Source organism: Larimichthys crocea, chromosome XII (genome assembly GCF_000972845.2).
Source record: "Larimichthys crocea isolate SSNF chromosome XII, L_crocea_2.0, whole genome shotgun sequence".
In the NCBI taxonomy this organism is placed as follows: Eukaryota; Metazoa; Chordata; class Actinopteri; family Sciaenidae; genus Larimichthys; species Larimichthys crocea.
Window position 1 is genome coordinate 25305767 of NC_040022.1, and position 16938 is coordinate 25322704.

Here is a 16938-nt window from a genome sequence, read left to right on the forward strand (position 1 = left end):
TCTGGTAATGTTGGAAACATTGGATGTCCAGTGTATACAATCTGAATTACTGCATTTTAATCTGTATATGTCCTTTTGCATCACCTTGCTCACATTCTCACAATCTATCACTGTAGATGCAATAGTACATGTATTGCATCTGAGGCAGTTTTCATGTTTGTTTACCTAAACTCGTCTTAGTGGATGGTGCAGATTAGGGCACACAGTACAGACTGTAATCAGTGTAAGATCATTTTCAGTGTTGAGAATTATTCTTATCAGGCGCAGTGTAGAACAACAATTTACCTCCTGTTATTGGGTTGAAAATTAAGGCAGATGCACTAACTCAGCAAATTCAGACAGTTTAAGGAAAACTCTGAATATGCTGATTTAAGCATTTTGAACACGATGCTGGTTTACATGTAGGCTACAGTACCACAGCCAGAGGGCCGCTCCAGGGCAAATGATCAAACCATGTTTTATGTTGAAATACTTGCATTGCAATCATCTCTAAACTCCCAGGTCCAAAGCTGAATCTTTTAGACTATGTTAGTTTTAATTATATTGGACTGCATTATTAGATGGTACACGCTCAAATTCCCACACAGCAGATGCAATATATATTATCATAATTTCATTTTTTATCAGGCCACTGGTATGGACCAATGGATATTTCTCTGTATGAAGGTTTCTAGTGAGAGACAACCTGAAAACACAGAAGCTCCTCAGCCGTCTTATTGCACCATATTTAATCAATGACATGTTAATCAATTTAATTGCTTTATTATTGACATTTTCCTTGACTACAGACACTGTGAAGTCTGCATCACAGACAACTGTAACTGTTGCTTAATTTGACTTGTTCTTTTTTTACTTTATTTCTCAACACAATGGTTTTTTAAACTGGGATCCTTGAGTTGATTGTTGTTTCCAACAAAAGGGAGAATAGATGTTTAACTTTTATTACGTTTATATGGAACAACAAGGGAGGGAAATAGGGTTGGACATTTTGACTGATTGTAATTTCTAGTGACCCTAAAGGACACTTTATCATATTTTGTTCACTGTGAAGCCATCCTGTTTTATCTACCATAGGGCATTCATGAAGCCAGTTTCTGTGGTTTTGGGGTAACAAATTAACTTTTTGGGCAGCCTATTTGTATTATAAAGAACATTTAAGCTAGACCTAGAAATCAAAACAATCTCCTTTTTCTTTCTTTTTTTAATTTATTTTTTATTTTTTAAACTTTTTTCAAGTAGGCTATTGCGTAAGTCAATCTGTTATTGATTACAAGCAAGTCACATGAAAAAGTCCTAAAGCCAAAAGAGAAGAAGTTGGATGTTGTTGTATCTGCGTCTGACCGCAGGAGGGATCCGTGTCCAGAGAGATGCCACACCCAGCTCAAACACTGAAAGAGATTCATAACAGCGAACTAGTTCGCCCTTCCTTCAGATAATGATAATAATGTTACAGATATCAATTTCCCGCAGTATAAATACCCTAAAGATTCAAAATGTTTACGCCCACTTGTGGGATTTCTGGGGATAGAGGGCCAGGCAGGAACCTTTAGGCGTGTACGACTTGCTGCTCACTTTGACAGTCCCTGTCACAACGCGCTCATTCCGCTCCAAACTTTAGAGCACAGCGTGAAAACAACAGCCTGACTGGACTGGTTTCTAATATGCAGTGAAAATGAACAAGACCATCAAGCTGAATGTGGAGCAGTTTGTGGATTGGGTTTGCGGTGCACTAGACTCACAGCCTTCGGTTCAGACAGGTGAGTACAAAACTTGCTGATAGATTAGTCACTCTGAACAACCACTGCACCACAAGGCACACATGGTGTGTTATGTTGTGCAGCCTCTGTTTTTGCTGTAGGCTGGGGCTTGATGCTGTATTCTGCTGTGAATGTTATTTAATAGTTATGGATATGTTTGTTGGACCCAACACGGTTTTTCATAGCCTGTGTTTGTACACAATGACATCAGAATGTTCTATATTTTATAGCTTGAAGGTGTGCTTTATAATTTAATAGGTCAACCCTGTGCATTATTATTATCATCAAACATATTGTATGTTTTAACTGACCTACTTTTTAACCTTTATTTAACAACCTACCAACATTTTTTTTTATAACTCCTGCATACCAACGATCAACATAAAATATTTTGCAGCCAATAGAGAGCTGCGAAGAGTGGCACATGCCCCTTTAACTCCCCACAGAAAAAATTGAATTGGACTCATTTATGGATGATGAATTTTGAATCATCTTCCAATGCAATCTGGTCTGAATAATCTGTTCAGTCAGACCACATATTAGAGACATGGCACACATTATCTTGCCACGCACTATCATTATCAGGGCAGCCTAGGGGAGGCTGTTGTCACAAAAAACAGTCAGGTCAAGAGTACTATACTGTACGAATTGCACATGCAGTAAAGTACATCTTGCATATGAATATGTGAATTCACACATGCAGACCTCCCCAGACCCCTGTGAATGTGAATACAGTGACAGTGCTTGGCTACAAAATCTATCTGGCCTTTGTTAACTTCATCCATAAGGCCTACTGCATATCACAGAGAGTCTGCACAGGCATCTGAGGTTACAGTCCTCCAGGAGAAAACTGAGGAAAGTTCATTCCAGGTGAAGCTTTTATCCACATGGACTACTTTTTCTTTCCTCAAGCTCTAACCAAACACCTCTTAGACAAGGATGAAGACATGTAGGAAATAAACAGTAGCCAGTATTACTGTGATTCTCCTAAAGAATGTATAGTTTTGTTTTAGAGATTTAGCATGATGCCATACCCCGAACAATACATTCTAATGTCATAGCAATGTTGATTTTGTTGATGAACCACAATTTATTTTATAAAAGGAATTTGGTCATTGGCTTGAGCTTAATCATGTTATTTTTATCAAATACCAGCACTAAACACAACACTTTTTTAAAAGATTATTTTTTGGCCTTTTTTAAGCTTTATCCTTGATAGAGACAGCTGAAGAGTGACAGGAATGTTGGGAAAGAGAGATGGGGAACGACACGCGGGAAAGAGCCACAGGTCGGACCCGAACCCTGGGCCTCCACAGCAAGGACCAAGCCTTTGCACATGGGGCGGCCGCTCTACCATCCGAGCCAAACACCGCCTCAAAACACAACACTTTTAAATTAGCATTCTTGACCAGAATATTTCTAGAGAAATTCTCTCTTTCATCACACACTGTTGATGTAAGCTATAGGAAATCTAGTTTGGACCAGAGTGCAATAGTAGTGTAATAGTACCAATGCATCATGTGTGAATATATCAGGAGTCATATTAATGGCCACATTCTCAGACATTATAGCACCCCCATTAAAGCTGCCACATTCTACCGCTGCACCCAAAGTTATGTAGTTTATTGTATTGCATTATATTTGTGAAAATATTTATATTGTTTACTACAGTGTTTGAGGCTGTTAGCCAGATTAAATTTCAGAAATATATGCTTTATGAAGTCTTTTTAATTGTTAATAAGGATATTTATGTTTTAACTAAGCCAACTGAACACTGTAACCACTCTGTGTTAGAGTATGTGGTTGTCAGTAGAGGACGGAGCCTTTAAAGAAATTATCAGGAGTTAGGAGTTGTGAGAAATTTGAAGTAAATCACCACAAATGAATTACATTTATATGATTATTATAATATTCTGATCATATTAGTGGGGATCTTTGTGAATAAATACTGTATCTGAAGCCAGAAAGAACCACTAACAGCTCAGCTGTTGCACACTACAGAGCGTTGATGTCTGTGGCTAATGTAGATTTAAGCATTCACTACGGTCAGCAACAAGCCCATGATAGCCCATTTGTCTTGGAGTGAGCCCCTCTAGAGCCATTCAGCACCAATAAGTTAATAATCTTTGACTGATGTACTTCATATTGTGTGAAACACATTTGAACTTGATTATGCCATCATTTGATTGCGAGCATTCATAGTATAAATGTAAATGTGTTATGAATAACCAAAAGCTGCAGGGCAGCTCAAGGGATGAATGATCAAACTCTTATACATAATAACATTAGGATAATTGCATTGCAATATCCTCAGTAGTGTTCATAACTTTATACCATTAGTTGTGTCCATGCATGCATGTGTACAGGGAATATCACAGAGTTGCACCCATAGGTCTTTTAGGAGTCATGAGTGTGAAAGTGTTCAGATCCACTAGAGCGCTTAGGCTAAAATTTTCTGCTAACACTATGAAAACGGAAGTACTTTGAAAATGCAGTTGAGTAGGAAAGTCAAAATAGTGCTAGAAGGTGGAATCATTCAGTAATCAACACCAAGGACTTGTGACCTACTTTATTGAACCGTTTGTTTATTTTATTCAACAAACCAACAAAGAGACACATTTTAAGGTTGTGTATGAATGTTTATCTTTTCTTTTATTCATTTTTTTTTTCTGTTCTGACACAAAATGTTACTTATTATCAAAAAGCAGTGACAGTCTGTGTGATCAGACACTACTGTAGGTAGTTGCACTCCCAAATCCCAGACCTCAGTTTGGTATCTGTATGTGCAATCTGTTAGCGCAAGTGTTTTAAAATTCTTTTGAACCCACAACTGAGATGTGAAGATGCTTTGTACATTTGTCTGTCTTGTTCCAGCAGCTATTCAAACACTGCTTGTATAAGCATTTGTCTGTGTAGGATTAATAGAGAATAATTAATTTAGACATCAACACTTGTCAGAGTGTGATATGTTTTATCTGAGCACGGTGCAGTGGTAGGTTAGTTGTATGATAACAACATATTTGGCAACTCTAAAATAACTCTAAGTCAAAGATGCAATTCTGTCTCTGAGCTGGGAAAAAGTAATATAGCTTTAGAGTTTTATCAGTCTTGCTCAAAATCATGCTGTGCATTCCAGTTTAGCTTCAATCGGCTGAGTTTGCAGAGAGCTCCTGCTGTAAATGACAAACTGTAGATAAAGCAGAAGTTGGTCAAGTAGCCATATACAGTAGTGAAGGGTGTGAGGCCTGTTGTGCTTGTGCTCGACCAGCAGGATGCACTGCAGCCCCATCACGCACCAGCTTTAATGTCAGGAAAACTATCAAGCTGAAAAGCACCATTTCAGCGAGTTTGAGATGAATATTTATGTATGTGGAAAAATGAATACCATTTTCCACATAAATGAATATCTGTGCTCAAATTAGAGGTTGGAGAAATGGCTGAGATTATCTTGTTGCCTAATGCTTAATTGAAGCCAGCTTCTAATTAGCTTGGCTATTATTATCCAACTTAGGAACAATTCCAGATTTCTAAAACTTTTCAACGTGGTGAGAATAGAATTTGGCCCCTAGAAATAAATTTAAAGCATTATGAAGAATTCTAATCTGTGTCCTCTTGTCACAGCTTCACCCACTGTGACCTCTTTTTAATTCTCATCCTGCTCAACATTAATTTAGCTAAGAGCAAAATCTCTGAATTAATGTCCCTTCATTCCTTTTTCTTACTGTGTCACCCTCATTACATGCTTTGCAAGTGCTTGGTGTCTTACCTCTCACAAGGCAAATTGAAGTTCACTATATCTGCAGTAAATTGTCTTCACTTTCATTCTAAACACTGTGCTGGCTGAGACAAATGACACAGCATTTGCTGTACAGAATGGAGTTGTGCATTGAGCGTTGGGGCCCTGAATAGATCCCTGTGGTTTTCATAAGAGTATAATTCCTCTGCTTGTGTCTGCACTGCAGGCTGGTGGCAGTTCTGATTGTGGCCACACTGCGCGGCTGCCAGTGTGAATGAATTGTTCCAAAGTGATGTCCTGCACAAAAAGCTTACCTGGGAACAAAGCGTGACAGATTTCGATGCACTGCAACTACGCCAGGAATTCTACCTCTGGACCCCAAACACTGGCACACCTGCAAGGTATTTTCTGGCATGCCTGACGTCCACATGCGGCAGGAGTGATCCTGGTGTTAATTGATAATTTCGGACCTGTGAGCGAGCAACACTCACCCTCTCGCCCTTCAAACCTCTAAATACAGCATATTCTAAACACCAGCAGCTCCATTTCTGTCACCTCCTTCTCCCTGACGCTCTCTCTTCCCACCTCCCTTTGAATTATTGAGCTCTTTCTTTCAAGGGGACCAGTTCCTCTCATCAGATGTGTAGGCCATCAAGCTTGCTTCACTGCTCCTTCACCCGTGGCTGCAGCCACCCCCATGTTGCCTTATGACATTGAGGAAATCACTCACATGTCCCTCACTTACTTCTCACTCACTCCACCACTTGCTCGCTTTCAATCTTTTTTTAAGCTCATGCCCTCCTAACCCCTTCTTTAAATTTCTCCCTCTTGCCGCCACAATTTCTATACCTTTTTTTTTTTCTCCAATGCCCCCCCCCCCCTCCCCCATTCCCTTGCTCTGTTTTTCTGTAATGTCACGGCCCACTGCTGGGTGTCACTGAGTTGATGGAGGGAAAAAATGGAGGACTGAGGCAAGGGAGGGGCTTGACAGGAGTGTGTGTGTGTACATGGACGTGTTGGTATGACAGACGGAGAGAGAAAGCGCAAGAGAGAGAGAGAGAGAGAGGGAGGGAGAGAGACAGACAGAGAGGCAGAGCGACAGACATTATGCCTGCGGGTGTGTCTTGTGTAAAATGTTTCATCCTGGTGAAAACACACTTGTCAGTTAGTGCGCCACCGTTTGCAATAAAGCCTGGTGCTTGTGACTCTTCTAACGGTGCGCCATTACAGTCTCCCAAAGGACAATTTCTGTACATATAACAAAGACCGTACTCAGCTTCCACTCGTATGCAATCTTGGGTCCCCTGAAACCAAGTGCATTGTCTGGCACTAACATATAAACGTGGAAAAACCATAGCTATACTGATTAAACGGTTTGTAATACTGCTACTCATGTTTACCTTGCAGACGCCTGCCAAATCACTGCCTCTATCTGGCTAAGGAAGAAGAGCACAGTGCTCTTGGTAGGAAGAAAGAGAGCAATGACGCCTTATTCTCTTGTTGCTGGTTTATTTTATGCCACAGAAAGCACTGAAGCGAACCTTAAGGATCCCTTTTAAAAGCAATGGTAGCAGCACATGTGATCTAAAACCTAATCAGGGAGGCATTTCAGCTTCGTGCAATTGCAACATTATGAGAGTCGATAAGACCTTACTGTTTAATACAATGATTTTCATGTGTCATCTCTCTTTATCGCTCAGGTCAGTCAATAGAATTGATTCAATCAGCAGCACAGCACAAAACACAAACTGAAAAATCACCCATTCAGTGGCAAATGCAATTCACACTGACAGTAGCAAACATCTCGGGCCCACAATGCACTAACACAGATGCATGCTCTCACAATTACTAAACAGGGATTTGGGGACTGGGGGATTTGGATTGGTGTTTATGTGCATAGGATTTGGACTGTGAATTTGGGTGAGAATTCTGTTTGAGGAAAAGACAGATGTGTGCTCAGCCACCAAGACAGTAAATTCAACAGGAAGTGCTTTTGGAAAGCCCCCCACAGCTATTCAAACAGATTAATGGCAACAAACATCCAAACAAAGCACAATAAAACACTTGCGGTGGACGGTCGCCAACTGACCGATGGCAACAATTGATTTACGTTTTATGGGATGTATGCAGTGTGTAGGAGGTTAGAACCTTTACGAAAAAAAGAAGACACGTACTTTGTGTGTGTGCATGTGTGTGTGTGTTTCCATGTGTAGGATTAGGGTTGAGAGAGGTCTCTGGCATGAGTGGGTGGTAAAAATGCCCAAACTCCTGTGATACGTGATGATCTGAGGAGGAAGTGGGAAGTGGCTGATCTGGTCCATGTTATTAGTTGAGCTCTGTTAGACCATGTAATAGCCTCACAGCGCAACAGGGAGTCGCTGTTCCAAGAGCCGACTCTGCCCAGTATGACATCCTGATATGGAAGATATTCGTAACGGTGCTACAGAAAAACCCGCTAGATGGCTGTGTACAGGTGTGTGTGTCAGTGTATGTGTGGCTACCTCCTCAGAGTGTTTGCATAAGTGCTGATTCTGCTCTTCCAAACCCTTCAACTCTGCATTTTTTCACAGACTTTCCCCCCTCTGCTCTGCCCTCATCTCCTCTCCTCTCTTCATTGCCACACAGCTTGCCTCCTCGCCCTTTGCCTCAATTCGTCACACATACCATTTCATTACTTCTTACCGCCCCATCCAATCCTGCCAAAAAACAGAAAAAAAAGCCCTCCACCACCTCCTCCCTTCACAGAGAGTTGCAAACAACATGAGGTAGTGGGCATCAAGCAATATCCTACTCTTGAAAAGTGAGAGCTTGACAGTTATGAGACAACTATGAACCTTGGGCGATGGTGAAGGGAGCGAGTGTATGCAGTGCAGTGTGAGAGCGTAAGCAGGCGCTAAGAGAGGGGGACATCATCTAAGAGCCAAGTAGGAGGCAATTATTCAGGATGAGAAAAAGGTGTTTTAAGATGGGATACAGATTTTCCTGACAAAGGCAAAAACATCACAAAGGTTCTGGTCTACATTATTATATGTAACTTGAGGAGAGAGTGGTTCTGTATTATGAGAGAAAAGTAAAAAAAACAAAAAAAAAACACGGACAGATTGTGTTTATGAGTCTCTCCAGGTCAGAAGCACAGGAGAATGTTGATCTTATTCCTCTGGAGGGCACCTCACCTGTTTCCTGCACTTTAGATAACAAAAGGGTTGCCAAGTAGCAGAGAAGCATTATCACTTCTGAAGATTGCACAAGGAAATATCTACCTGCCGATCTTTCTGCTGATCTGTGTGCAGTTTAATCACAGACATTTAAAACTTGCTACTATGCCGGTCTTTTAACTTTTTCAATTGCTGCGGTAGCGAGAACATTTTGGAAACGTTTTGTGCACAAAGAAGCTTAGATACACATCGGAACACACATACACACAGTTCACACTCCACTGTGTGTGCATGCTCATGCAACCATACAGCATATTTAGCTAAGTAATAAAGCAGCATTGTTTAAAGAGAGAAAATACAGCAAATGAATCAATATACAGCCCCCATGCCAGGGCATTTTATGTGGCATCTGTTTTCCATTCCTTTGCTCGGCACAAAGAGCTGGCCGGGTGCCGCGGCATTGTGGCCAATCTCTCTTAGCCAGGGTTGAGGTATGCAATCTGCGTTGGGCTTCATTTCATTCGAGCTCACAACAGCCTGGCGGAATATGCCTTTGTCTTGTCCCAGGAGTTTGTATGTATTGGATCTACCAGAACGGGTGCAGAACAAAGAGAAAAAGCAATTGCAACTGCTTTACAGGAGAGCTGTTTTGCACTTTACAGTGAGCTGGTGCATTATGGTATCATTTCTCCTGTCCTCTTTTGCCAACATTACACTTCCTCTGTTGTTCTGATCCATAGACCTTCTCTTCTCTTCTGTTTCTTTGCTTGCCTGCATGTCGTTCTCCCTTTTTTCCTGAGATAATTTTTCTCCCATATCTCTTGTCTCGCTCTCTCTCTTTTCCTCATTCTTAGCTGTTGTAGTACCACTGGGATCTCATTAAGACACTAACTTCAAATAAATAAAACATACTGCAGAGACAAAATGAGGGATCTATATATTACAAAAAACTGGGTGTAATACGTTTCCCTTTCCCTGTTCTGACACCTTTCCCCCCTCTCTTCCCTGTCTTTGTCTCACTGGCTTCTTCTGTCAATTCAATTAATTTCAAACAGGCTTTATTGGCATGACTGAGGCATTTTGATGGTGCCAAAGCTTAACAAAAAAGACGAAAAAAACATGCTGTATTATATCTGCCTCTCCATGTCTTCTTCGCTTTGCAGCCTTAGCACATCCCCACTCTCTCCCTGCCAGCGTGCATTCGCTGCAGCCAGCAGAAAACACAAACCATCTCCTTCCTCCTCATACACCTTCCTCAGCTCCACCTTTGTTTGGGTATTTTTTGTGTGTTGTCCACCTGTAAGAGCCCTGAAACGGAGATATTCTATTTGTCTTTCCTATTAGAGATAAAAAATGCCACTATGGAGGCTATGGTACTTACATCTTTGCTTGTTCCCCCTCTTCATCCTCTGTCTAACCTCGTTTCTCGCATTGACCTACCATCTTTTCTCTATTTATTTGTCTAGTGTGTGTATACACAATAACAGGTCTGGGTATTTCAGCATCTTTTGCGGGCTTCAGTCCCAGCTCATCATTTGTGGTTGGATTCTTTGTCCTGGGGCGATGAGAGAGCTGAAGCTGATCCAGGATTTCCTTTCAAACACATGTAGAAGCTAGAACAGGGAGGCTTGAACTGCTGTTGCAAGGGTCGGCTTTGTTACACACAGATGAACTGAGAATGGACTGGGCCAGGGCAATCGGTGCGGGTCACAAAGACAAGATGAGCATCCTGGGAAAATATCTTATTATTTTAATCGATGAACCTCAGAGGGTGAGTACCACCAAAGATCTGCCAGTGGAGTGACTAGTTCCTGGTGCTCCAAGGACTTCCACAGAGATCAAGAAGCTGCCGATGTCGATTGAGGAAAGGGAGAGAGAGCGAGAGCGAGAGCGAGAGAGGAAACAGAGCGATGGGGGAAAGCCAAAGAGAATAAATAGAAGGATAAAAGAAATCTTGATTTTGTCTGAGAGAGTATTGATTTTTTCCTCTGGGTTGGCCATGTGCGCACAGCCTGTTATTAGTTTAGAAACAAAAAAAGTGGAATGTGAGAGTTGGCGGCTGTGTGTGTGTGTGTGTGTGTGTGTGCTGCCTGGCTGTACTGTTTGCATGTGTTTTTGTTCTGCGTGAGAGTTTATTTTGCCTGAGTAGCATCACGTGTGCATGAGGTGTGTGTGTGTGTGTGTGTTTGTGTGTGTGTGTGTGTGTACACAGAGGCCTGGCTATTGGACTGGTGTATGGGCCTGCGTGGTTTGGAGCCTCTGGCTGGTTGGAGATGTTGGGATTAGGGGGAGATTAGAGTGGTGATTACACAATGTCTTCGCTCTAATGATCCCAACTGTTTGTTCATCTTATCAGCCGCGCTGCACTGGATTCCACGACTGCCGCTGATATGAGATAACAGACACATTACTCCCATACACCCCTCCATCCAGTCCCTCAACTACAACCGCCACACCAGTCAGAAAGAGGAGTGACCCGGGCAGAGTGGGCAAACAAACCCTCAGGGGGAGAACGAAAGAGAGAGAGATGGACATGTACTGTAGGAAATTCATAGACAGAGAGGGTGACTCACAGGGCTGACCTCTCGAGTCCACAGAAGCATTACCTAGAGTGCTCATTGTTCACTGAGACAATACACTGACCCCCCGGAGAGCCCTCGGTCTGCAGTGCAATGTACCCACAGAGCTGCAGCATATTACAGAGGGAGCAGTGGGTGGAAGCAGCGATAAGGTGTCCAATGTACTCTAGTACACTATGTGGTGTGACTGTACATTTTCTGGCTGTTGGGGAGAGGTATGAGGTTATTAGTGTTTGTGTGTGTGTGTGTGTGTGTGTGTGTGTGTGTGTGTGTGTGTGTGCGCGTGTGTGTGCGTGTGTGCGTGGTGCACATATATTTCTCTGTTAAAAGAAAAGGTTGTTTTCGGTCAGTGCGGTGGCCTACGAAAGATGATGGGTGTGTGTGTTTTTAATAAAGTAAGGATGCGCAGATTTGTGTGCCTAAGTGTGTTTGCTTAAACATGACCGTGTGTGTGAGAGAATACAGTATATGTGTGTATGAGCATGTGTGTGTGTGTATGCACTTCTCTCCATGCCTGCATGCCACTCTGATCTCCCCATTACAAGGTCGATTAAGCCACTAATCCCCAAAATACACGCGTCCAACAGCACGACACTGGAAAAAAAATCTTTCCCAAGGAAAAAAATGGCTGAATCTTCCCTTCCCTGTTGCTTAGAGCTTAAGCCACACACCAGTGCAGCGTGCTACAGAGCATGAGCACGGAAATGTGTTTTACCTCCATAACCACACAGGCAGGGGATTAACAGCCACCCTAAACCCTGGAAAAGCAGCTACTTTTACACTTCTATGGCCTCAAAAGAAAAAAAAATTTAATACACAGCCACAGTGACACAGCAGGACTTTGAATGCTATACATTAGGTATCATTCATGTTAACTGAAATTCACTGTTTAACTCATTTCAGTCTAGTTTTGGTATGAGTTGACTGTCACACATGGCAGATGGAGCAAACTGATGAAAAAGATGAAAAAACACTGAATACAAGTTAATGGAACTACTTACATAACTTACCCCCTCTAACAAATGCACATGCCAAATGCTTTTCATATCTTCTTGTCCTTATGAATGCATACTGAAAACCAGTAATTACAGGGACTCTTTACCTATGTATCCCTGTTGTCCTGCCCTGCTCTCTCGGTAAGATGTAGAGGAATCTGCATAACCTTTAATTAGAGTGCTGGTGTTCGAAGCTGAGGCTCCATCAGGGAGATGGACCAGAGCAGAGGACCAGGGGCCCTCAGAGCTGTCCTTATTCCACCATTTACTGTCTAATATGGCCTGAATCACCTGGAGTTATACTTTTGCCCTTAAGTCTATGGTGGCCAAACACTTATCCTGCTCCATTCGGCCCTGACATGGTGCAACTTGAATGCTACAGATTTGTTGGATTTGTTTTAAGGAATTATGGATGCATGATAAGTTATCAGGTCAATAAATTATTGGTCAGTAATAGTAAATGTATATTATTATGTATTATTCTGATAATACAATTTTATAACTGATACATATGAAACCATCATTGCTTTCATTAACATGTCATAGCTGGTGTTGACATTTTTCACAGTTGCTCTTTATCCCAAACCATGTTGCTGCACATGCTGAAGCACAAAATAAATGATCTGCACACTCTGAACCTGATAAATGTTTTATTTATTGCCATTGATGTTATGCTGGAAATGTCTTTCTCAGTGTGCTAAATGTTGGTATTCTGTTTTCATAACGAATGCCAGCTTGCTAACCTGAATGACCTCAAATGTTTGCTTAACAAACAGTAGCTGGTCTTGCTCTTTGGTGAGCTACTGTAAATACAAATATAAATATAGATTTAATCATTTTGTTGCAACCAAATAAATAAAAATAAATACACTTATGTAAATTGGCTGCAATATTATTTTAGATTATTAGTTACATCTCAGAATTTGGCTTGCGGTGATCGAGTTGTGGTTGCAGTAGACAAAGACAAATATTAGGACAAATAGAGGACAATGACAAACGATTCTGGACGGCATCATATCAAATCATAGTTATGATAGCTGTTGTACCTCTGTGGCATATAGAGTCAATATATCTACAAAGGATTTGCACTGTTTGAAAAATAATTCTAAAAACAGTGCATTATGTTCAGGGGGTATTATTATTTTTGAAGAAAAAACTGACAAGTTAAAAATTATTTAAGGAAAAGCTTTTGTTCCACAAACCATCTGTTTCTCAGACTAGATACTCTAATGTACTTGTCCTCTTGTTCAGTTATGCACCAGGGTCTCCCATTCTTCTTTCTATCCTGGTTAGAGAGAGACGTGAATAGTACTCAGCATTGTACGAGATTTTCACTTTCATGGCAGTTTCTCGCATAGAATAGTCTTCATTTCTCAGAACAAGAATAGACTGAAACGTTTCAGAAGAAAGTTCTTTGTTTCAGGCCATTTTGAGCCTGTAATGGAACCCTAATTGCTGATGCTCCAGACACTAGAAAGTATTTCTAATAACCAGTTAGCCATTTAAAATGAACTTAGATAAAAGATAAACTTGGATTTGCAAACGCAACATGCAATTGGAACACAGGAGTGATGGTTGCTGATAATGGGCCTCTGTACACCTATGTAGATATTCCATTACAAATCAGGTGTTTCCAGCTACAATAGTCATTTGCACTATTTACAATGTCTAAAATGTATTTCTGATCAATTTGATGTTATTTTTATGGACAAAAAATCTGCTACATCTGGGTGGTTGGTAGTGTAGTGGGCTGTGCAGGCGCCCCGTGTATAGAGGCTACAGTCCTCGCTGCGGTCGGCCCCGGTTCAAATCCCGCATTGGACAGCCCTTTACTGCGTGTCATTCCCCCTCTCTCTGCCCCTTGCTTCCTGTCTCCTTCCAACTGTCCTGTGCATAAAAAGTCCCCCAAAACATACTTAAAAAATTGCTTTTCTTTTAAAAAACACAGAATTTTCTAAGCGCTATAAATAAAAAATCTTTATGTATATATACAGTACATACATACACACACACACATCCACCACCTACATACCGTATCTAACACATTTTTCACAAGTACCCACTTTAGCACACAGTATATTGTCTGTTGTATGTTTCTGTGGTATTGGCTCTAATACTGTGCTCCTATCGTAACTGGTGGTCTTTTAGCTCGTCTGCGGGGTATAGATCTGTTCTGCTCTCAAAGGATCCAGTTAACATGGCTGACCTCTATCTCTGCAGGTTGTGTGCTCTTAGAGATCTCTGTCTGGGAATCTGTCGCAGGCTGACGTTTATTGCGCCACCAGGACCTGCCCAGGAGAGACTCTGTCATGACCTCAGCCTAATTGAATTGTAATGAATCAGAATTGTTGTTTTTAGCTTCTAATATGTGCATGTCTGTATCCACTGAGGCTGCTGAAAACAACTTCTTACACTTATATATCTTGTAATCGTATACATTGTAACCAATTAGATCAGATTATAATGGCAAAACACAGATTTGCTACTTTTGTGATAAATTAAAATGAACCATATGGATGATGATAAAACTAATTAGCATCTGTTTTACCGCGGTAATTAGTATGAAGCAATGCAAGTGCAGACAGTTCATTTGTCCAGCTTACTTATGGCCTATGAATGCGTAATTAGCCATGTTAAGGGCACAGGTGATGTATTGTAGCTGTACAGGCCAATCATTAATAATGGATATGCGTCACCTCTTCTAAAATTCTCATAAACTGCAAAGTCAGGAAATCCACCAGAGGTTTAAACACATTAAAATGAAAAAATGTAAATTATCCAACTCATCTCACAAAAGTAGACATCAGTATCATTCTTTCTTGTTGTAATCCCCCTTATGTAATGATTAAAATCTGCTGTGACTTTGCTCCATTTTAAATAAAAGGGCTCCCTGACTCGAATGGCTGTTAACTTTATTAATCATGGTAATAATATGTTTAATGTTTAATATGTATCCCCATCAGGGCTTGATTTAAACTAAATACCTGTTTTTTCCCCTTGATTATCTTCTAATGAGAAAATAATTAGTGTTTTTCAAAAACACAACACAAGAGCACAGGGTCCCTCAATTATAATCTTCCAGGTAGTTGACAACCTCAAAAAACGTCCCCATAACAATGCACCTATGCCGTCACACTGAAAAAGAAACAACAAAACAAATTGCACAACATTACACACAGTTACAAAAAAAATTATAAAATATAAAGGCTTCAAGGAAGAACCATTGTAATGGCACCCACTGTGACTAGAAGTACATTGTTTTTATTTAGATAGATTTTATTCAAACATTTTACTGCATTTTTTTTCTTCTCTGTGCTCTTTCAGGAAATCTCCAGAGTCCAGGTGTTGCCTGTGGGTGTACGACTATGTGTATGATTTTGTGTTTGTTGAAAGTATTATTTTTTGTAGTGTAATTATAGAGTGTACATTGCAGAATGGTGCTGTTGCTCCAGGTGACCAATCAATGAGTAATGAGGGACCCAGAGACCTGTAAGAGATTGACTGCAGGCCATGACCCCTTCGTCTCATTCAGGTCTTAATCACAGTGGTCCCACAGGATTCTATGATGCATGCCTGGAAATGTTTGGGCATTTTGGCCTCAGCAGGGGTACGCACTCCCCAGACCTCATCCTTCTTTCCCCTCCTTTCCCTCCATCACTTGATGGAAGTGGAAGGAGCCAAGAGCCAAGAGCTGGACTGTAGTATACCTGAGGGGGCAAAGTGGTTCTATAAATGGAGAAGTGAAACAGTTCATGAATAGACAAAGTCTGCAGGTCAAAATGTCCACTTTCAGTTAGTCGACGTCAAACAGAGAATGGTGGAGAGATTCAATGAAATCCTTAATGAAAACCACTGGTATCTGCGGGCAACCTAATTAAGCCAAGGCCAACGTTTAATTGCATTTTCAAATGCCTTTTTATTTGATTGGTATATTTTCATCTTCTTCAAGTAGCACGGATCTAGGCTGTAAATGCTGTTCTGTCCTATGTCATTTCTTATGTATGATTAATATTCAGCACTGGTTCTTCTCTGCTTTTAATCATTTTGGTCGTTATGAATGTTTGGCCTTGGCACACCCACACGTAGCAAACCTCAACGGTCTACTCAAGCCATTGTGGGATTTCCATTTGACTATTTAATAACCACAATGGAGATATGAACCACCATGATAAAGTATGTCACTGTCACAGCTGTCAGTACTGAAGTCTCCAGTTTTAGTATTGATACGATTCATTTGGAAGGATAGAGCGAGGATGTGGGAGGAAATGTTGTGTTCTTAGCCTACATTATTCAATGTAAAATGTTAAGATAAGTTCATTTCATAATGATAATGTAGAGTGCATCAACACTGAAAATGTTACCACAGTAACAGCAGACATCTATTGAGTGGTGAGAAATAAGGAGAAAGAAAGGGGGGGAAACATTGTAAAAGTTATTTTAAGTGCCCAGAAAAAATTTAAAGGCATGAAAAATTCAACAGTTAAGGACCGCAGGCAGTTTTTAACACAGAATTAGACACCTGCAAAGAGTGAAAATAGAGGGAGGGAGAGAGAGAGGGGGGGACAGAGACACATACAGATGATTGAAAAGCAGAGGAGGAAGGCATGAATAGAGTGTTCTGCAGTGAGCCAGTCCCTCAGGAGCACATTAAGTGAACAGTTCTTTAGTGTGTAGGTGTGTAATGTCCCTTTGTAAAAACCTGCCCTTGCTTCTATA

The 16938-nt window shown here is 40.9% G+C and overlaps 1 protein-coding gene across 1 annotated transcript in view; it reads left to right on the plus strand.

The window, feature by feature from the left end:
- The first annotated feature begins 1389 nt into the window (after positions 1 to 1389).
- adgrl1a (adhesion G protein-coupled receptor L1a) overlaps positions 1390 to 16938 on the plus strand; it is a 146358-nt gene continuing 130809 nt past the window's right edge. Inside the window, exons 1-2 of the mRNA XM_019264986.2 lie at positions 1390 to 1757; positions 5720 to 5894. The gene's annotated coding sequence lies outside the window, so the exon portion shown is untranslated. The remainder of the gene's footprint in view (positions 1758 to 5719; positions 5895 to 16938) is intronic.